This window comes from Mytilus galloprovincialis, chromosome 10 (assembly GCF_965363235.1).
Source record: "Mytilus galloprovincialis chromosome 10, xbMytGall1.hap1.1, whole genome shotgun sequence".
NCBI classification, from domain to species: Eukaryota; Metazoa; Mollusca; class Bivalvia; order Mytilida; family Mytilidae; genus Mytilus; species Mytilus galloprovincialis.
The window spans coordinates 65,576,724-65,600,224 of NC_134847.1; the positions used below are offsets into that span (position 1 = coordinate 65,576,724).

Sequence of the window (23,501 nt, forward strand, 5' to 3'; positions counted from 1 at the left end):
TAGTCTGTCATTTATATCTGACTTGGACAAGTGCGGTCATTGAGCACAATGGTATAAAAATGTGTATTGTAATTCCCGAGAACGTAGAGGATATTAATGTTCTGAGGAAAATCGATACTGCTTTCTCTTTCATTGTTCCAATTTTCGTGACATTATCTTTAATTGTTTCTGCCTTAGTCAAATGGGCTATCGGTCCAAGTAAAGCTAGAAGAGATATACGTGGATTTAGTTCAGCGTCTGTTGTAATCAGACGACAGTCAAACGATTACCAGAGTATTAAACAAAAGCCTGAATATCTGATTGGATTTAACCCTAAATTATTTACTACAAGACGAAGGATAACTTTCAAAATCATTATTATTGTTTTGTTTATTCTTTTAATTTGTCTTCCACATGACGCACTGAAAGCTAGGCTGATACTTTTAAATGGTGGCCATACGGCTACATTACAAGAAATAGGATGGCTTCGGTTGATGAGTGAAATTTACGCTATAAATTTTGGACTGAAAGGAGTTTTATATTTTATAATATTTCCAGAATTTCGGATGGCCGCTTGGAGGCTGATACAAGTGAACTTACTATCAAAGTGCAACAATGAAGAAAAAGAAATGTGTACAGAAGTTTAAACTTATATTTTGAATAAATTCTACCTCCCCCATATACAACAAAATTGAATAGAAGGGATGTGTTGTAATAACTAGTCAAAACATTTTAACGCGTGACACAACGCGAAGTAGTTAGACAGCGCTTTATTGTTGTTCTTTATCTTATTTTCTAAGCTAACTACTCACTGTGATATTTTTTGCAAGGGCAAAATTCATAAACTATAGACATTATTAGTTGTAATGGATAACTAGGAGGTAAAACAATATTACAATGAAATAGACAGCACCATTCCATAAAGAATTGTTCAACACAATTTCCCCAGACCAAAAAAAAAAAAATCATCTCGGGAGAATGAACATTCTACCCAATACTAAATTACTAAATCTTGAAGGAAATTGTAGTGTTGTTGCTAGCTCGTTAACGTGTATCATACATCTCCTATTTTTTTTTTATATTTACAACATGGCAGTGAACTAAGCCGCCTGTCTCAAACCAGGAAATCGTAATCGAGTGGTAGTCAGCACTTCGCTGTTGACATGAAAATCAATTATATGGCCATGCCTTTTTATAAATTTCCTGTTACAAAACTTTGAATTTTTCAAAAAAAAACTAAGGACTTTCTTAACCCAGGAATAGATTACCTTAGCCGTATTTGGCACAATTTTTGGAATTTTGGGTCCTCATTGCTCTTCAACTTTGTACTTGTTTGGCTTTATAACTATTTTGATCTGGGCGTCCCTGATGAGTCTAATGTAGACGAAACGCACGTCTGGCGTATTCAATTACAATCCTGGTACCTTTGATAACTAATTAATCCTGTATTACTGTCTGTTAATGTGTTTAGGTGGATGTTCTTTTAAAAATTAGGCCGTCGTGTTTCTCTTAAATTGTATTAATTCCCATTTTGTTATACTGCGACTATTGCGGATTGTCGGAGACAATACGGTGACCTATAGTTTAATAAGCACATTATTGTAATGTTGTCTTTGACAGATCGTCATTGCAATGACCATCACACCACATTTTATTACTGTTTTATTTAAAAATAAAATTCAGCGAATCTTATAAAGCACCTTCATATAAATTATACAACGAACACGAAACGAAATTAAAATAAAATGAGACTTTAAGCTAACCAACTTCTATGCCCCGATTAGATATATAGTATGACAAATGGTTGTTCTGTACAATTAAAAAAAGGCGGTAGATCAAATACTAAGGAACATTTAAAACTTATGAGTCTAAGGGAAGGTGCCGTTAAGTTAGGATGATCTCATATGCAACTGATAGGTAGACAGAACCGGCTCCAATAGAGGCACCAGCTACGTTGCGCATGCTTAATACATATTCTGTGATGTCACAATAAAAAAAAAAGAGAGAAAGTGATGTAGTAACATCATTTGCTACAGTTGTATTTGACTCAGTTATTCAATAACTGTCTACGAACTCGTAATGGCGTCCGTAAAAGTTTAAAAGGGATGACTTCAACTTAACCACTTGGACCCCGTAGTTCAATAGCTTCCTTGTAATCAGCAACATCCGGTCAAGGAAATAAAGACGGGTAACACAAACTCAGGAATATCGTGTCAACTTGGATATATATTCAATACATATCGTTTATATATTAAAAAAAAAATTAAGAATGGAAATGGGGAATGTGCCAAAGAGACAACAATCCGACCATAGAGCAGACAACAGCAGAAGGTAACCAACAGGTGCATATTATTGTTTTGAAAATCTGCTTTAAGATGTAGTTTTGGCAAGTACATGTTTCAAAATATTTACTGTTTTGAAACATGTCAGAGTCAAATATTTCATTAATGTCCAGCATTAAAGGAAATGAACAAAACTGCTTCTAGAGTGCGTTTACAAATATAATGGAACTATTAACAACTGTCATACAAGTACCAGGCTAGCTACAAAACCAGGGTTAGCACGCAATTGCTTGTACAAAGTCAGATATATTATTGTTCCGTTGGTTGATTTTTTTTTTCAGTTCCTACAGATGTCCGATTTTTGAATTCACACTGGCGTTAGGTATTTTTGTCATACTTTTTCCATATTTTCAGCTTCTGCAAACTTTTATAGTGGTAAAAGCCCTTACTTTTTTGTTTTGTTCTGATGCGTATTGTCTCTTTGTCAGGTATACATGAATACTACATTAATCATTTCAAATACTGTATCATTTTATATATATCATGAAGTTTCTTGGTCTGGACGATTAATTCTACATAATCAATTTAATACCATATTTTAAGACTTATGATTTTGTCTAAATAATTATCACGGTCACTTGAAACAACAGAACAACGTTAACACAGCAACTTTTAAAATTGCACTTTGTTTTAAAAACAATTTGTTGATCAAATGTTATCTTAATTTTGGAATAAAATGTTACTATGGTAGGGTTGTTGTCTCTTTGACACATTCCCCATTTCCATTCTCAATTTTAAATTTTACCGCAATATAAGTCATTCATTTTCTTAAGTGTTTACAATTTGCAAATCCATTATTCTTATAAGAGATCGAGAGATAAAAAGGAAAACCTTGTTGGAATAATATCATGGCTAGAGTTAAATGCATTCATCATTCATCAAACCTGTCATTGACAATGTTTTGACCTTCTAAGCTTGTTGAAATGATACAACAAGAGGTTTTCTCGAACCAATTATTTACAATTCCTAACATTATGTTACTGGACGACAATCAATCTATTCACATTCAGAAGTCTGATTCAAACAGGGTATTATTATTGGTTATTATAAGACAAAATAAATACGAATAACAGTGCCTGCATGCTATTTGTTTCTAAACTCAATCAAGTATCTTTAGTAAAACAAGTTTGTTATGAATTTAGATCTTTTGTATCGATCAGATCGGAAAGGAGAAAACATTGCATTCCATGTAACTTCGGCAATCCAGATTTTGGTTATCTTAAATTAGTTTTTTTTCATACGTTTTTAGCTTAAAGTTCATTCCAGAAGACATTTGTTCAGAAAAAAGTATTAAGGAAAAATAATTAAGTTCCGCTAACAATGAACAATAAAAAAACAAATATCGCACTTTAGAAACAATAAATATATTTAAATACAGGTCGTCTACGTTTAAACCATTGCGTTGACGTCAGCCTATTCATTTACCAAGGTTTCATTTTCTAGAAAGCAACGCTTTCTAAATCTGTCTCTGAAATAGACTCATTAAATTATATTGAATTATGTTTTTTATGTTCTCAAATTTATTAAATTAGAGAATTTAATAATTTCTGATCACTTGTGGAATTTAATGAAAATATTTCCTTAAACATTGGTAAATTTTATATTCCTTCACTGGGAATCGAACCCTTCCTTCAAAGATGTTATGTGTGATTAACTGTCGGCTGTCCATGGGATGCAATTAAGATAAAATTATCTATTTTAAATATATCAATGGACTTATGATACACATCGGTACAACAGACATACAAAGCTTTTATATACATAACAGACAATCGTATTGTAGAAGTAGGTACATGTAGCCAAGAGCTTTAGATGAATGAGTTATAGAGTCATGTTAACAGTAGAGATTTGTTAGGTTTAGGTTCGATTTCCTGTTTTCTCTTTGTTGTCCCTAGTATTTATTGTGTATGGTATTGCAGATTTTTTTTATAATAATCATGATAATAGCCGATTTGTCAGTTAATTTTTGGAAAATTCTACGCCAACATAACCCGGTGTCTATACTGTTGATTTTAACAAATAATATTCCTACATGTAGAAATGCATAGGGGGAAAGTTAGATAAAAATATGTTCACTCATGGGTATTTTTTTTGGACCGGCAGTTAAATGCTTGTCAATAATTGACTAAGCGGGATGGATAGATTCGAAAGTCAGAATTGGGACGTTAAATCCAATGACTGGTTAGGAGAATAAGCCTCCGCCTCTGTATGCTCAGAACCTTTGCAACAACTCGGCCTTTAGACAGTCACCTTCTTGGTAATACTTCATATATAGTATAGCCTAAATTTCGCATGACCTACATATTGGTTGAAAGTAAAATCACAAAAATACTGGCCTTTGAGGAAAATTAAAAAAGGAAAGTACCTAAACAAAATCAAATACATGTCAAACGAATGGATAACAACTGTCATATTCCTGACTTGGTCCCTACATTTTCTTGTGTCGAAAATGGTGGATAGAACCAGGTTCTATAGCTAGCTTAACCTTTCACCTGTATGACAGTGGCATTACATTTCATTATATTGACAACGATGTGTGAACATATCAAACACACAGAGGTAAAAATGTCAAAAAATAGGGATACAACAGTCAACATTTTGTTATCATCAAATCAACATAAAAACAAACAAATGTAACAAAGAAGCACAAAAGGGCATTCATCAAATTAAACAACTTTATTTTGCTTTTTTATTTTACGATTTTTTAATTTGTTCCCGATCCGAAACTTCATTAAATATTTGTAACAAAACGTTAGACAAACAACCAATCAATCAATCAATCAATCAAAATTTTGTGAAGACTCGTAAGGAAGATAATCTGTTTATAACAAAAGACCATTCATGTAGATGGCATGTTTACCTCCGTTAACGACAAAAGCAGGTTTATTGTATTGAGTAGATTTAAAAAAAAGTTTTCATGACTTGTGTGCAGTAAAGAGATTAGATTTTGGGGTTTGAGCTTAAAACGTTTTAGTTGCAGCTACATTTTTTGTACATCCTAATTAGGGATAGTTTGAAATTTACAACACTCATAGTACAATCAATTTTTGTCAACATTTGCTTGGTTTCTTTGGATGTTAAAGATTTTTATTCAGTCAGCAGCTTAAAGGATCTGCTTACCCTTCCGGAGCACCTGAGATCACCCCCAGTTTTTGGTTGGGTTCGTGTTGCTTAGTCTTCAGTTTTCTATGTTGTGTCTTCTGTACTGTTATTTGTCTGTGTCTTTTTATTTTTATCCATGGCGTTGCCTGTTTATTTTCAATCTATGAGTTTGACTGTCCATTTCGTATCTTTCGTCCCTCTTTGATAATGCTGAGAGTTTGAGTGTGTAAGTACTTTAAACGTCTGTCGTGCTTTATTTCCTGTTTGGCGATCATTATAGCTTACCATTTAGGATTACTTGATTACTTATTCCTTGTTCGGTACTCCCCCTTTTTTTTCTAAATTTTAGACAATTTATGACAAAACCAACAACTTTACCTTTTTTCAGGGCGCAATCATCCAGAAATACGTGTCCACGACATTGACACAGAAGTACAAAAAATACGCCTGTACATACTACCTAACACACGTAAAGTATAAACTAGAGGGTACATTGTAACTATGATTACATAAAACTAATATTTAGATATAAGATGTGGTATGAATGTCAATGAATCAACTCTCGATCCAAGTAACAATTTGTAAAAGTAAATCCTTGTCTGTAATATCTTCAATTACATCTACAGTATTAGTCTGTATCCAATGTGTCTTTCAGTATAGTTAACACAATTGACAAGCAGTTGTCAAAAAGAAAGTGCACTTTAAAAGAAACTGTTTTCTGTTTGTTTCTGTTTTCTAAACTACCGTATTGTAGGTGAATAAACTCATCATAGATACCAAGACTAAATTTAGTATATACGCCAGACGCGCGTTACGTCTACGAAAGACTCATCAGTGACGCTCGAATCCAAAAAAGTTAAAAAGGCCAAATAAAGTACGAAGTTGAAGAGCATCGAGGACCAAAATTCCTAAAAGTTTTGCCAAATACAACTAAGGTAATCGTGCAAGCTGAAATAAATCTCTCTCTATATATAGCATAAATGTTCTTGTCTTATTTTTGATAAGATGATTTTCGACAAGGTATGAGTCTGCTTATAATTAAGGGGCAGGAATACCGGTATGGTATACCCTTCTGTCGGTATAACCGTTACCAAAGGAACTGTTCGGGAGGTACAATACTTAGCCATATCCGATTAGAATATGGACTTAAAATTTAAATTAAATGCTTGTGGAGGTGCTCTTTTTACATTTAACAACAATTGTCACAACTATTTTTCGGGATTATGCGGTCATTGAAATGATAAAATCTACCCCTATTAAGCATGCAGTCATAATGTCCTCTATTCATCCCAACCAAGAACTACCTGTTGCATCTGTGGTCGATACTAGTATCTTCTTTTTTAATGTTAACTTGTTCTCGACCTGAACATGCATACAATATTTCCCACTGGACGTTAAGCAAACACCGATCAATCGATAAATACTATTATGATAAACAGTTTTTGCTTACAAGAAATGTTATTGAAGCAAAGGTTCATATCTTTTAAGGAGATAGTTGGTTTTATTTTGTTTTCCTTTATGATTTGGTTTCTCACAATTGACTATACAGTTGTTATAATCCTACTCTAGAAGCTTATATTTGTGAATGGAAAACATATAATATGAATCTACGCTGTGTTTGAAGTGTTTATATTCTTACTTTTCGATTATCAAATAATTTTCCTTGAGCATCCCTGAAAAATAGTTTCAAAAACTGTCTACATGCACATTGTGTGCAATAAATAGGTACCTTTCATGTTATTACTTCCACTGGGCCGATACCGCTGTTGTTTAACTGTTAGTTATTAGCTGATGTTTTACTGTTAGTTATTAAAAGACTGATATTTTTGTGCTATTGAAATTTACTCATTGTTAATGGTCGTACAGCACCCAATAGCGGTTAATTTTCGTGTATAGTTTTCTAATTGGCAATTAAAAGAACATTCGACATTTCCTCTTTAAATAATTAAGTAAGCAGATAAATCTGTTTCCTATGAGTTTTTCCCACATCACACCGGGTTTTCGAACTTTAATATTTGTGCCATTTATTTAGTCGTCACAGAAAATCAATTTTAACCTTTTAGAAAATCAATGTATCTTATAAACCTTGAGGTGTATTACATCTAAAGATCACTCCTAATCTCTTATAAAAAAAGACAGCAGCAACCAATTATCTTTGATAATTTAAACATTCCTTATCAACTGTATTTAATTCAAAATACAACTAAAAAGAAAACCTTTTTGTCGTTTCGAGACGTGTACCCCATGTCCTCCTGTTTTTGTTAGGCGTTTTCCCATTGTATCGACTTGACAAGTTAAGCCTTTGTCAACTGATTGTTATAATTTGGTCTCATGTTGTACTGTACTGTTACACCGCTATCCAAGGTTAAGACGCGGCTTCAAATAACCTTGACCCCGCAACAATTTTTTTGAAAAGTGCAAATTTAAAAAAAGACTAATAGGGACAAAAAAATGGTGGTATTACACCTGTAGTCTAGTTTTACCATTGAAATAACACCGTGACCAGCTTATCAAGCCTTCAACACAGTTTCATATACACTTGACATTGACTGACTAGTTCGTTGCATTTAACTTACTAGTTCGTTTCGAAACTATTGTATAGGTAGCTAGCTAATTGCTTTCGTTCAGTTGCAATGTAAAGCTTTTGATCTTCCTTACCTACATATTCTAATGATTATAATACTCATATATCAACAGCACCTTCTTCGTGCAAAATATATCATCTTTCAATGTTGACCGAATAATAAGCTTGTTTAGTAAACAAAACCTTTGTACTAAGAAGGTCATTCGTTCTTGCTGTTTCAATTCATTCTCACTTAACATAATTTTTTGAATTGATTGATTATTTTGTATCCCATTTTGTATCCCAAGTAGAAGATGTGGCATGAGTGCCAATGAGACGATATCCAACCAAGTCACAATAAGTAAACAGTAAACCGTTGTAGGTCAAAGAGCGGCTTTCAACGCGGAGCCTTTGATCACACCAAAAATTAAGCTATAAGGCATAGATTTCCTTTTTTTTTGTTTTTTGAATTATTGTTATTTTAATGATCCTTATGATGACCTTCCAACGGCTTTGATTGAAGCATTACTAGAGAGTCAGATGTAGACCAAACGGGCAATTGGCGTACTAAACTATCAGTGTGGAGTCTGAGATGTCACTGCTGGTTAACAATAAAGATAAAAAAAAACTGCTGGTTAACATTTCTTACTCGATGGTATCTTAGGCTCAGTACTTATATGAAAGATAAATTAAATTCATGTACTGTTTATTAAATATTCAATTTAAAACGAACTAACTTTTGTTTACCTCCACGCCTAGGTTTGGATCGAATTCTTTTATGTTTTAGTTTTTAATGGTTCTAAATTCCATTTATTTGGTCTTCAACTTGTATCGTTTATGACATGTCTCGTGTTCTTATAAATAAGCCTTGTATCTTTGATAGTGTTTTTTTTACAAACATTGGATGAATTCTAACATGTAAAGAAAGCAACAATACTTAAAAGTTTACACTAAGGGTTTATCACGTATTAGTCTGATATAAATTATATATATCCAGTGCGCTTGGTATTATAGAAGTTCAAATGCATCATATTTTGACATTTTGAAATGTTTCCCGTATGTTTTGTTTTGTTTCATAGGACATTTAAACATATATCTATTGTTCGTTATGTTGACAATTGAAATCCCTTTATCGTTACGCCACGGAAATAAATGTCGACAACTTTCTGATGTTGACAATAGCAATCCTTTAATTATCTTGTTGTGGAAATATATGGCAAAAACATTCTGATTAAAATCCCTGAAGTGTCAGTCTTGACTCTATAGTATAACAACAACAATTTTTACTTTGAAAAAACTCGATTTTGTCTTGTTGAAATAACCAAATAAACATACCAGTTTTTATGAAAGGAGTAGTTCCGCTAAGACCCCTTTTTGGCCCCAAAATATAGCAGTTTTACAAAATTGTTAACATTTAAATTTTTAGTTATTTATTAGAAAGTAGAATGCTTCTGCTACATAAGTATGGGCTGTTTTTGACAATACAATGCACACATATTGGGTACCAGCAGCAATATGTCATGCTTAATTACTAAAATTTTAGCATTTTAGTTAAATTTTAGACGGTTTCCGTTTTTTTCATATTTAAGCTTGAATCGGAACGTTTTTAATGAGTTACTCAGTTAAAATCTTTCACATTAACTAATTGAATCAACTGAAATAGACACTAAAGTGTTTAAAAAGTGTCCAAAATCTTTCGTCAAATGAACCTGAAATTTGAGGCCAACATCAGTCCTTACCGGACCTACTCCTTTCCCGTTACTGAAGGATTTCGATTTTTATAAATTGAACCTCAATTTATATCCGACATCAAAAGGGTCATCATGTTTGCCTAAAAAAGAAAAAAATGCATATATACCTTCAAATCCAGCTTACGAAGAAGTACATGACTTGAACTTTATGTTCATTTTCACTTATTGAATTATTTAAGATAAATTAAAAACAAAACAAAAGATAGATATAATTTTGTTTAGACTACAAAACGTTCTCTAACAGAATGGGATCAATCATAATCTTTTTTTGTAGACTGAATTATAACTTAAAGCTGGTTTCTGTCACCAGGGAAGCTGAAATTAGAGAAACAACGGACACTGACAACACATTGTGTCAGTAACAGTTTGTAGCTTACTTTTTATAATAGTATGCCTGTCGTGTACAATCTATTATTTGCGATACAAATTATACGTTTTGACGAGTATAACTATTACACGATGAAGGGAAAAATACATATATTATCGACATACGATCAGAAATTTCAACTTCATTTAGAGGTTATTGTAAATATAAAAATAATACAAAGAGGCTTGCATTAATTTTTCCTTTTCATTCACGCTCCCATCATACCATACTGTCTATCTCCATAATTAAACGTTTCTTAAGTTGAATCTTCTAACGAGGATGAATCTAAATTTACAAAGTGTTGTTTTCATTTGCGTTTAATATTCAAGTTTAACATGTAGTAGATAAAATATTTCACTGCTTTTCTATTTAACAACTCTTAGCTCGTTTGGTCAGATGCAATTTTAGTCTGGCGTCCTTTGTCCGTCGATGAGTCATTCATAATTGATATTCTTTAGAACCATTGTGCAGAATGAAACGTAACTCTGTTAATGTTATAACTACCACTCGGTCGATGCCTCTGCTGGTGGACTGTTAGTCCCCGAGGGTATCACCAGCCCAGTAGCCAGTACTTCGGTACTGGCATGAAAATACGGATTTTTTGTGTTATTAAAATTTACTGTTACAAAATGTTAGAAATTATTATAAATTAAGGAATGTATCTCTCTCATGCAAATCTCTGATTTCTTTCACGGATTAGGCTATACTTTTTGGACCTTTTGGATTATAGCTCTTCATCATTTATATAAGCTTTGGATTTCAAATATTTTGGCCACAAGCATCACTGAAGAGACATATATTGACGAAATGCGCATCTGGTGCAGAAAAAATTGGTACCGTTAATGTTATTTGTTTCTATATTACATGTAAGGACTTGCAAGACAGTTGTTACTTGATGCCGATGCCCAACACACAGTAGAGTTAATATTTCTATTCGAAGTTGAGCTATAAATGAGAAAAGGAAGCAGCATTATGAGAACGACAAATCGAACATACTTCAGTCATCAATGATAAAGATAGTCCGTCAAAGTCAGAAGATCATTCGGGCACACTTAATTATCTGTAAAAGAGACTATCATTCTTGGTTCAGTTAGTTCTGTTAAAGATATCTGTCATTCCAAAAAGCCATGATCTATTATAGTAAAACCGTCATATAGTATGTGAATATTTATACTGTAATGAAATGTATAATCTTATAGTCTTCAAATAAATGATGTAAAAAGTTCGACTTGCAGAAAAAAATAAATTATTCTATACACTTGTAGGTTTCTTGACATACCAATTTCTGTTGATACGGTATTATATTTCACAATAATTCGGAATCATAAACCACTATAATTCGAACTAATGCATATTACTGCAATTTATTTCCGTTGAAAAAACATGTTAATTTTAACCTTTTGCATCGTAAGTTTTTTAATCCTTCTAACATGTCTAAAATATCACTTACATAAATCCTGTTGCGACATGATAAAATAAATAACCATTATATATAGCATCGCTTTCGGCGGCGCGATTCCTGTGTCTAAATATATTGCAGATGTATCCTTTAAAAACCGAGACAATCTGAGGAAAAACATAATTAATCTTAAAAAAAAAAATTGCGACCAATAAAATTCCGAGAAATGGAAATACAAATATTAGGTAAATTAAACACCTAGCCCAACGACAGACTAAATCACTGCTCTTGGTTATACAAAAGTCCAAAATGGTAAAACATATTACCTTCAATAGGGTGTTGTTTTATAATCATTTAGTCATACAACTGTTTACCAACACAGATATTTGCGCCGTTTTCTATATTATTGCCGTGGTAACTTCCGGTTTTAAGACCCATCAGAATTGACAGAGATGACCTATATTCCAGAAACCCGTATTACGTATATGTGATTTTACAACCAATCAATACGTTAATTTGCTGGACACAATTATCCATATAGTAACGGACACACTTTCTGTGTCCGCGGATTTCCGGCACTATATAAACTGCTGTAGCAGACAATTCCAGAACCGCGATCACTTTAGTTCTACATACCAAATTACCAGAGCAAACCACCTGTGAACCATAATCTTCAGATAAACCCTGTAATATAGCTGATGTCACCTGTATTTAACGAAGTTTAAGAGAAGTATTGAATGATTATGACATATTTCTTTGGGCTCTTACCCAATCAAATATTGATGCTATTGGTGATTCCCTTAATTTGGTTCTGAAATTAAAAGCTTTTGATTCAAGCCATAGAAAATCAAATTTTAATGAAACTTGCAGAGGTCAGTGAAGTTAGTACCAATTAAACTACTTCGAAAAGCCATTTTAAAGGTCGGAATTTAGAAAAAGAGGCATGCTATTACTGTTGGAAACAGGGATTGGGAAAAACGCATGATTGACAACAATCAATTTATTCAGCAAATGAAAAGTGGCTAATATAATAAAAACCAAAGTTTTAATCAACCAAATAACCAAACAATAAGTGAAGTGTTCATAACAATTTCTCAAACCAGGGAAACTGTTAGTTGCTTGCAGAGAGGTTCACCTCCTAGCTGAATCCTTTATTTCGAAAAAAAACCCAATATTTTAAAAGTGATCATGATGTGTTATTCACGAAAGTTGAAAATTTTAGTAGAACCATTCATTGTTTTATTGATACTTGGGCATTTAGTAGCTTATATATATATAGTGTTTCAACATTTTTGATAGTTTACCTGAACATTTCTAAACCAAGTTACAACCATATAAAATTATTAACTTGAAAATGGCACAATTAAGTTACCATTATCAATAGAAAATCAGTGCATATACAAAATGTGGTGGTTGTTGATATTGACATACATGTTGTACTAGAATATACTTTCATGTATCAATGTGTGATTGCTGTACCAAATAACAATCTTTTATTGCATAGTCAAACTGTGGACTGTTATCTAGAAATTCATATACCTAGTTTGTTATAAGCTTAACTATCAATTGAAGAGCAGGTAACAATACCTCCCAATAGTGAACCATTACATGATTTTTGACATACCTGTCAGTCTTTTTAGAACAAAGGTGCCCTTGTTGCAAAATCTATTTGCAAATTCACGGGAGATAATTTACCTTTACGTGTCATGAATATGACGAATTTGCTGACATTATATAAAAATACTTGTGCTTGGACAACTGAAACTGTATTATCAGAAAGTTGTTCGTAAGAAAAAAACCAGTCAATTCGTCTGTGTATAAATTGTCGTTACGTCAACTATATGTCTATGAAAGACAATTTTCCCTTACCTAGAATATACTTCTGTTTTGGTGCACATAGAGGAAACCAATGGTGCAGTACTCTCGATTTGGCTAGTGGTTATCAACAAGTAGACATGGACCCTCAAGACGCGGCTATATCAGATTTTGTTACCAAGAAAGGCCCTTTTAAATTTAAACGTTTTCGTCTGTGTAACGCTGGTTTATCACCGTTTCCAGAATTATGCAATATATTTTATCTGGATTACAATGAGACATGTGTGTAATCTACCTAGATGACATAGTTATGTTTTCTTAATCATTTGAGGAGCACATTACCAGGCTCCAAGAAGTTTTCGATTGAATTCTTTATAGAAAATGGGAAAATACCACAACCAATGACAGAAATTTACAATTTGTTTTACCAAGTGCAGATAGACAATGTGTGTTACTACTGTTAAATAATGGTGAGTTAAGGGTCATTCAGCGGTTAAACGTACTATAGCTAGAATGAGGCATAGGTCTTATTGGGCTGGGTATACCAATTTTGAACAAAGGTGGTGCAAGCGTTGCATGGAGTGTCGGAAACGGAACCAACCTTCTCATCATACCAGGGAACAAAGGAAAACATATATTGCCGGGAACCTTTAGAAAGGGTATCATTTGATATTTAAGGTCCAGTGACATGAACCTTTAAGCGCAATAAATATGTCATTGTTGTAACAGATTATTTTACGAGATATGTTGACCTGAAGCGGGACAGACGGACGGACGAACGAACGAACGCACGGATGCAGAGACTAGAAGACATAACGCCCATAAATGGGGCATGAACATTTATTGTTGAAGGGGAAAGTAGTGATTTGGCAAAAATGAAAGTAGGGTAGTGATTAAAGGGATACATGACCTTTTTCCGGACGTCGGGATCTGGTGTTTTTAAGCTCGGGATTTGGGGATTGATCCTTACGGGATCCGGGAACATATTTTTCGATTTCGGGATTTCGGGATATGAATTTCTTTAACTTCTGCATCTCGGGATTTCATGTTTTTAAGCCCGCGGGATCAGGACCCCTCCGCCCACCCATCAAATTAGCCTAAGTCGGTCTTAGTCATTTATACAACATTCATATCCTACCATTCTGTGGAATATTTATAAGGCTCTCAAAAGAAAAAGCACTGTTTGATTGTTCTAGAACATGGCATATTATATTAGGCTAATAATGGTCTATATATAAGCAGTTACATTTATTTCATGTTTGAAGCGGTGCAATTTTTTTATTTAACCAAAAGATGCATTGTAGCAAAGTAAAAGAATAATTGTGGTCTGAGGCCAGAAACACGAAAGTAATTAAATTTAACTGAAAGGAAACAAATATCGGACTTTGGAAAAAGGGAGAGGACTTTTGATACCTTTTATGAAATTCTCCATATACAATATCTTTTATAAAAAAATCACCCTACAATAGTTCACAAGCTGTATATGCCCGCGATTTCGCGGGTGTGTTCTAGTATGTATTGATACAGAACCAAAGTGGGCCATTGTGTTTAGAAAACTTTGATTTTATATTTTGTAGTATGAGTGATTTATTGAAAACAGATTTTATCTACCCTTACCATTTCTGTGCAGTCAATGAGATTTTCAATTAGGGACAGCCTCCAAATTAACATCAGGGTCCCACAGCAAGAAATTTATAAAGTGTCACTGGTGCCTTTATTCACAATCTAAGCTTGATGGTTTCCGGGTCAGGCAGCCTTAGAAATACCATGAGAACTACACCAATCTCATTACAGAAAGAAATAACTGTGTGTGAGAAGGAAGAATATATGCTAGACCTCCAATACCCACTGAGAAAACAAGACAGCTCACAGAATTTCTAGATGCCAGCATGACAGAATTCTCCGACCTGTTTAATGTGGAGTCCCGTACTCCTTCACCAATGAGTCTGCTATTGAAGAATCACAACTGGAAGTGTCATTCCCGCAGACCAGCTTTTTGCAAAACATCTAAAAAAGAAATGTCACCAGTAATTCACGAGACAATTTCTCTATTGACTTGAAACCACAGGAACCATCTGAATCTAATCTTATCTTAATTCGAACTCCACGCTTTTTATTTCAGAACCAACACCTTTAGACTCCGTTACTACTATGACTGATAAACAGGAACCAACAAAACTGCATGTATCTGCTACAGAACACATTTTAGATTTATCCGTTACTCGACCATTGTATCAACCTAAGAAATTACCACCTCATCAAACACACAAGAATGTACAAAAGGGCCAATTGTAATTAACTATGAGCTACCATTGGATTTGTCTATGAAAATCACAACTAAATTGAACATTGAGATTCCTACAATACCGTTGACACCAATCATCGATTGATCTACACCTACAAATATTTGGAATATAAAACCTGAGACGAACAACAATGAACATGTATGTCTGGACACCAGAGTACTTTTGAGTTGGGCCCCATCACAAGATAGAACACACATGTTAGTTAACACCTTGAAGGAAAAGGTCATACTCTGTAGATCTTCACAGAAAGCTAGGTTTGCTTGGTAAGTACGTCTATTTGTTAATATGTTAAAAATTGGTCGTCAACTCATTCATTCACAACTTGCTTTTGTTTATTTAGTACTTTCTAACCTATCTTATCCTTCCCTACCGCTATATCAGCTTCCTCAACATATCCGTAAAACTCGTATCCAGTTAGCACTTGCAAGTGAGGAGACATATCAAGTGAGCAGGACTTGTCAATAAATTCTCCCAACATATTGCCTTGTATTGTAATGGTGATAAGTCACCAAATATATTCTCCTAATAAAACAAATTACACTTGCAGTACTTATTTACAAATTGACCATTTCTTTTTTCCTAAAATTACTTTACTTTCTGTAACGAGATGTTGATAAAACGGTGTCGACGGCAGTCTTGATAAGTTCTGCTGGGACTACTTTTTTCAGAACTGAACTATTTGACCTGATTTGAACTATTGATCTGACCTCAATATCAAATTCACAGTAAAATTAATAATAAAAATTGATTAATTAAATGCACATGTTATATACACTCAAGATTGAACGTTTCATTTTAAATAAAAAAAAAATGGAAAAAAAATCTACAGCAATACAACAACCCCTTTCTGACAAGTCTAAGGTCTTATTTTCGTCAGACATTTTTGACATCAATTCGGGGGAAATTCAGCACATGAAAGTCAAAGTCAAACTGATGATGATGCAATATGGGAACCAGAAGAAGACACAAATGAACACTTAAGTGAAATGGATAGCCCATTTTACAGAACATTACAATTTATGTTGGGGGGACATAACATTAAAGGTGGACACCAATGGAGATGAATATCTCCAGTATTGTCGCGAACGACAAACAAAAACAAGGCAGGGTGACAATCTTTCCCTTTCCAATTTACGGAAGACAGGACCCATTGCAATGGAGAATAAAAATGACCACTCTAGATGTCCAGTATTCGCAAACAAACTTTATAGACAGAAAAGACCAGAAACAATGAAAAAAGATGATACCCCATTTTATATACAAGCCACAACATTCCAAGACGATAATTATGGCTCAAAATTACTGTGGTACAAAGGTCAAAGGCTCGGTACAAAATCAATTTCAAAAATAATAAAAAGTATGGCAACTGAAGCACTGCCTAATAATGACAAGAGGCTCACAGGTCACAGTGCAAGGAAAGGGTATTTACAAAAACAAAAAAGATGCAGGAGTTCAGGACACTGAAATTGTTCAAAGGACAGGACATAAAAATGTGAACAGTCTCTTATCATATTCAAAAACTAGCTTAGAGCAGCAGAAAAAGACTTCATTAATTTTATCAACAAATAATCCAAAAATATCAAACAGTAAAATACATACTATTACTAAACCTGTAGAAACAATAACACAGTCTCAGTCAGCAGAAATTATTAGTAACAGTAACAGTAATCAGTCGATCTATCATGGGAATTTTAATTTTCCTAACGTGCATCCTGCAATGAGTGGTCTTTTTACAAATGCAACCTTTCATAGTGGAAATTTTAACTTTACTTTTACCAATGGAACATCATCCGATCAGCAACCATCTAATAAGAACAACTTGAACAAAGTGAACAAACGAAAACGTACATGTATTATTGACAGTGATAGTGATAGTGATAACTAAAACCGAAATCATTCATGAACATTGGATTTTACTATATTCTATATTTCATTTATGCATCAGTATAAAAACTGATAATTTAAAATACTTTGTTCAAATCTGAAATTAAAGTGATATCAATACATTAATTTAATGTTCACCTTACTTGGTTTTCTATGATTATCAATAAGCATATATAAGTTGTCAGGTTTTCTATTGATACATGTATAAAATATAAGTTCAAGTTACAATGTGAAAACTGGTGTAAATCATATTTATATTGGCTATATATGTACATTGATCATTCACCTGAGATAGACTCAAGTAGGCAAAATATTAATTGATGAATACATGTTCAACATGTTTAGATTCCATTTATAGTATTTAACTGTTTCAGTGTAACTAAGTTAGGATTTGAACCTAAGACCTTCTCATAGAGATGCTCTGACCCCTGAGCTACCTAGTTGAATACACTGAAAGCATATATACATTTGTTCAAGAATCATAAACATGATATATCTTATCAATTATTCTCCAAGTTACCTAAAGAATGATACAAGTCATGTATATTAATGTACATGGACCAACAGTATGCAGCGAAGCAATATTGAAAACACATTCCAAAATTTCAGGTGATCTGGTTGTTTTTGTTCCTCAGTGAAGAAAATACCCCCGGAAAATATGTTTTTGTCAGTGATGACATTAGGCAAAGCACGTATAGGAAATAGTACTACTCAATAACTTGAACCAAATACCGTCCCAATGCAATTTGGTGGGGAAGTCGGTATAAAAATAACACCTACCTTCCATGTCTTCTCACGTACAAATGGCGGGTACAAGGTGCGAGATGTCGAGGTATTGCATACAAAAAGGTCAATTTACTAATATCCGTCTTTCTCAAATTAACTTCTCCTTAACGAATTACGACTACTAAATATTTAAGTACTCTCAGACTTAATACAAACAACATTTTGATGCGATATTTCTGGATTTGTTTTTGTGAAGCGTATGCTTAAAAGTTGTTCGGCAGTCAGCGAGTAGATATTTTCTTCTTCTGGTGATATGAAATACTTTTGTTTTTCAATCTTTCATTAAGCCGTGTTTCTTTTTTTTTTCGTATCATCTTCAAATATTATACACCCATATATGAATTATCATGTACAAAAAACATTTTTCTTCATGTAGTTAATGGGAATATTTTACCCTGCGTATTTTGGCCGCAAGGTGTTCCGCGGTTTAATATGTCGATGACGTGTGTTGCCTAGTTACAACAGAGACACTCCGGTAATAACAATTCCCGCAAAATTATTAGAAAAAGGAAATTTTGATTAAAAACATTGCTTTGAAAGATGATAAAAATCTTATCTAAATGTGTAATGTATAGATATTGAAAAATATCAGCCCACTCGACAGAATATGAAGCTAAATGGCTCGTTCGCTACGCTCACTCGACATTTAGCTTCATATTTCTGGCTCGTAGGCTGATATTTTTCTATATCTATATATCCACACCCAGATAACATGTACATAATTATATAGCTGACGTTCTAGCGCATTTTACTTAAGGTTAGACAATAACTCACTTATTTATAAAATAAAATTACTTTCGTGCAAACCCCTAAGCAGTGATTTTGATTTCTGTTTCATTTTGTAGAAACTTAAAACAAATAATTAGAAAATGAAATTGAATATAAAAATTCTCTCCAGTCATCCATTTTTGTAGCAAGGTTTAGCTTTTATTATAGATTTTGCAACTTCTATTCATTTATTTTCATAAAATCATTAAGTTTTTCTTTAATATTTTTATTACTAGAAAGAAAATCAAAATAAGTCAAGAAGGTATTTACAAAATGAAATTGAAAATAAAAATTCTCCCCAGTCAGCAATTTTTGTCACGGGGTTTTGCTCTGATTATAGAATGAGCAATGCGACTATTGTTTATTTAAATGAAAATATTTGGATACGAAGAATCATTAATATTCCCTCCACAAGAATATCCATCTCCTCACTCGAAAAGTCAGCTCGAGGTTTTCTCGGACTTTTTCGTTTGTATTTCCATTTATATTTTATTGTAGTGTTGTTTATTTTCGTCTGTTAAATTCTATGTCATATACCTCCAATGAAAAAAGTGTTGTTTTCCTGGATTCCCGTTCTATATATATAAAAAACGAAGCAATAGTCTCGCGATACACGCTAAAATCTATGTTTATCGTAATTATAAGCGATTGTTTAATGAAAAGCGGGCCAGAAGTTATCCCCACCGCTGCGCGTAAAAGCCCCCCCCCCCCCGTGTTGGATTCCCCATAAGGGTTTTGCTGTAAGGAAACATTTTCCCCTTTACTCAACCGATCCCCATTTTCGAAAGTAAGTTCAAATTTCCCGTCTTCAAGTTGGCCGACCAACACTTTGAAGAGCATATCTGTTTTATTTTCTATTAATTTATTGTTATAGAAAAGCTCTGATGCATCTGGACGTCAAGTAAACAACTATCAACATTTTGAAGGTACAAATGCAACCTACCAATGACTGACATATGGTTTAGAATAAACACCAACTCACTGAATGCCATCTTAAGAAAAAAAGGTTAGATATTTTGTAACTCGAACTTCAAGTCAATTCGAAGTTACTGATGAATATGTTGGACAATGTCAATGGCCTTTGGATTTTTTGCATGAACATGTGAATAAGCACAAATAAACAGGTGTATTAAATAACAGGAATATATACATTTAGGTAATATGCTTCGTAGTTAATTCTTTTTACTTACAAGATGACATGACTGATTGCAGATCATGCATGTTGCATCACAACTTTTTAATGAGGTTTTTTTCCATTACTTTCTTCATTGTTTCCTGTACACATGCAACACGAGTGGAAAATTTTTGCACATATTATCTCTATTTATATAGCATTGCACGCCTGTTAGATTAAAATTGAAATCTGACAGACAATTATTAATTAAAATGTTTGAAATGTTCTCTCAGCATCAACTGACATTTCAAAAACCAATCGACGATATTGATATATTAAGGGTACATTAACACAGAAAAACGAACATTTCATTTCACCTGTTTGTCGTATGGCATTTGGGGAGAATCTAACTTAGGATCAAACGTAAAGTTTTACTTAAATGTTAGATTAGAGAAAGTAAAACCGACAAGTGATCGTATAGATTATTCTCAGTAAATGAGTAACCATCTGCTCAACAGCAAATGTGGTATTGGAATGGTTAAAAAAAAATTGATTTGAAATATTCAGTAGATAAATATTATTTGATCTTAAAATGCTTTGCAACTTCCTCGGGCAAAGTGGTCCTTGGAGGATTTTAGATGTTGTAGGTTATGTTTGATATCAGAACTCGTGGATTTATGTTTCACAATCAAGGATAATCATGGAAATGTTACCAATGTACTTATAAAATATGTTCCCATCTTCAACTGACATTCAAAAAACTTAACAATAAGCAAACATTTTTTTTTTAATTATTGTAAGCGGTACTTTGACGCAGAAATACGACTTTTTCGTGTTTGTCATTTGGCATATACATCTAAACTAAGAAACGTTCAAAATTAATCAATTTTAATGTAAAATTTAAGATGAAAGTTGAATTATCTGGGTTAATGAATGTTGTTCAAGAAAAAGGTTTCTGATGTATGAAAACATGTGTATAATATAAGCATGTTTAATTAAAGAAATGCAACAGTCAACCTTCTTCTGATAAACATATGTTTGTAAATAGATAGAAAATAATAATGATTAAATCAATTTAACTTGGCCGTCATTGTACACCATTCAGTGCCTCATGAAAACCGCCTTACACCAGCAAATCGAAACATTAAAATACATTTTAACATCGCATACCAACAGATAAAAGCAAACATTGAATATTCATCTACGCCTTGTTCTCCGATTTCTATTCTTACTCACATTATTAATTAAAAGACGACATTAGGTATTTGGAATGTGGATAGCTACCCAATGCAATGACAAATAGACATTTAATCGTAAACCAATGTCCGTAATTCCTTACAATGATTCAGTTTTTACCAAGAGCACAAGCACATATCATAAATAGATACAAAAAACAAAACAAATGAGAACACCACGACAATGAAAATAAATAATAAAAAACAAACTATTCCATGATTTACAACATAGGAACGATGATATCAAAATAGTGGTGAATAAATTAAAAAGAACCAATCAAAGAGGTCAGAACGAACCAGAATAACTAGAATGACAAAACACAAGGACATTAGCCAGTCGTAGATTTGTTTAAATAATTGATTAGTATGTTAATATCTATTTTCATTGTACAGACAAAATACATACATAATACAAGAAGAGAAAACCCATGTGCAAAGATATTTAATCCTACTTATGAGTTATGAAGTTGACAATACAATTTATCAATAGATATAATAGTCAACCCAATGCAGTATACAAAAGTCTTTGATCATAATTCAAGAACTAGTGATCTGTTGAACCCGTAATAAATTTAAACCTGAAAACTCAATACAATTTTTCAAGTCATATTCCCATTTATTATGAATATTCATATACCACAATAACAAGCATTAGTCGACATTTCCTGCAATATTATTGTGTTTAACAACAACTGTCTACAATGTTGAATTGTTTTGTTCTTGTAGCTCACTTAGTATCCAGCAGACATGAACTTTTCACATCAATAACGTTGCATGGCAATACATAATCATTTAAAGGAGAAAGTAATAACATTGTAAGATACTTTTAAGTGTTAAGTTTCCCTCCTTTTATATCATCATTTTACTGCTACGCAACACTTTGTCAATTTTTCATGTTAAATTCATTGCTGGTAATATGAGCGTGACTGGTGAGTCTTATGTAGACGAAACGCGCGTCTGGCGTACTAAATTATAATCCTAGTACCTTTGATAACTATTTTAGGATGATGTAATCAAAATATGTTAAGCATTTTTTTGTATAAAACGCTTAGTTTTGAATAAAGTTAGAACTTACATGATACAGGTTATGTACTTCTCATATATTTTTAACGGTATGATACTAAATCCCTAACGGTAGGGATTTTATTATGATTTTGATATGATGAAGACATAATCTTGCAATCGTTTACTAATAAAAGACGGGCGAAAGATACCAGAGGGCAGTCAAACTCATAGATAAAAAAAAAAACTGACAACGCTTTGGCTAAAATTACAAACAGACTAAAAGTCACAACACTTAAGACTAAGCAACACCAACCCCACCAAAAACTGGGTATGATCTCAAGTGCTCCGGAAGAGTAAGCAAATCCTGCTCCACATGTGGCACCCGTCGTGTTGTAGTAATTGAGGTCGGGAGTTATTGTGTCAGTAACTGCAAGAAGTTCCTTTGTTAATTTATGTAAACTTTTCATTTTGCTTAGTTTTTTTTTTGGTAACTTATTTGGCATCAAACTCAGACTTCGAAATTCTTTTAAGCAGTGTTTTTTCTGTGCTGTGTGTGTTTAACCTACATTGACTAGAGATATAAGGTGTAATACCACCAAATCATGGTACGTCACATCCGGTTGTATACGAAAATAGGTCGAAAAAAATATTCCCTTGAATTTGACTGTTGTAGGTAATTAATCCTACATTTTATTGCAGTAAAATATTTCTGTGTCATAAACATATGTCTTTGGTATTTCAAATCACTATTATTTTTTAGTTAAGGTTCCTATACATGTAGTATATTTTATAAACTTGTGGCTACATGGTTCCTTAACCTTGTACAGAGGTTAGATAAGGGGATAAATTTGATTGGATAACTTCCAGTGATGGTTATTTTCTTATATGCAATGAAATGTTATGTGATTTTTTTCCATAGTACTGGCCAGGATAAAACTTTACTCATGCCAAGTATTTTTTTATTTGAAACATAGATAACTTCTGCACATTTTTTGAAAAGTGCAAATTTAACAAAGACTAATAGGGGATCATCAATGGTGGTATAACACCCAATATGGGGAAGCTGTACATGTACCTATGACCTT

The 23,501-nt window shown here is 33.0% G+C and overlaps 1 pseudogene; it reads right to left on the reverse strand.

Annotated features, from left to right (window-relative positions):
• LOC143049553 (uncharacterized) overlaps positions 1-18,295 on the reverse strand; it is a 122,267-nt pseudogene extending 103,972 nt beyond the window's left edge.
• Positions 18,296-23,501: the final 5,206 nt, after the last annotated feature.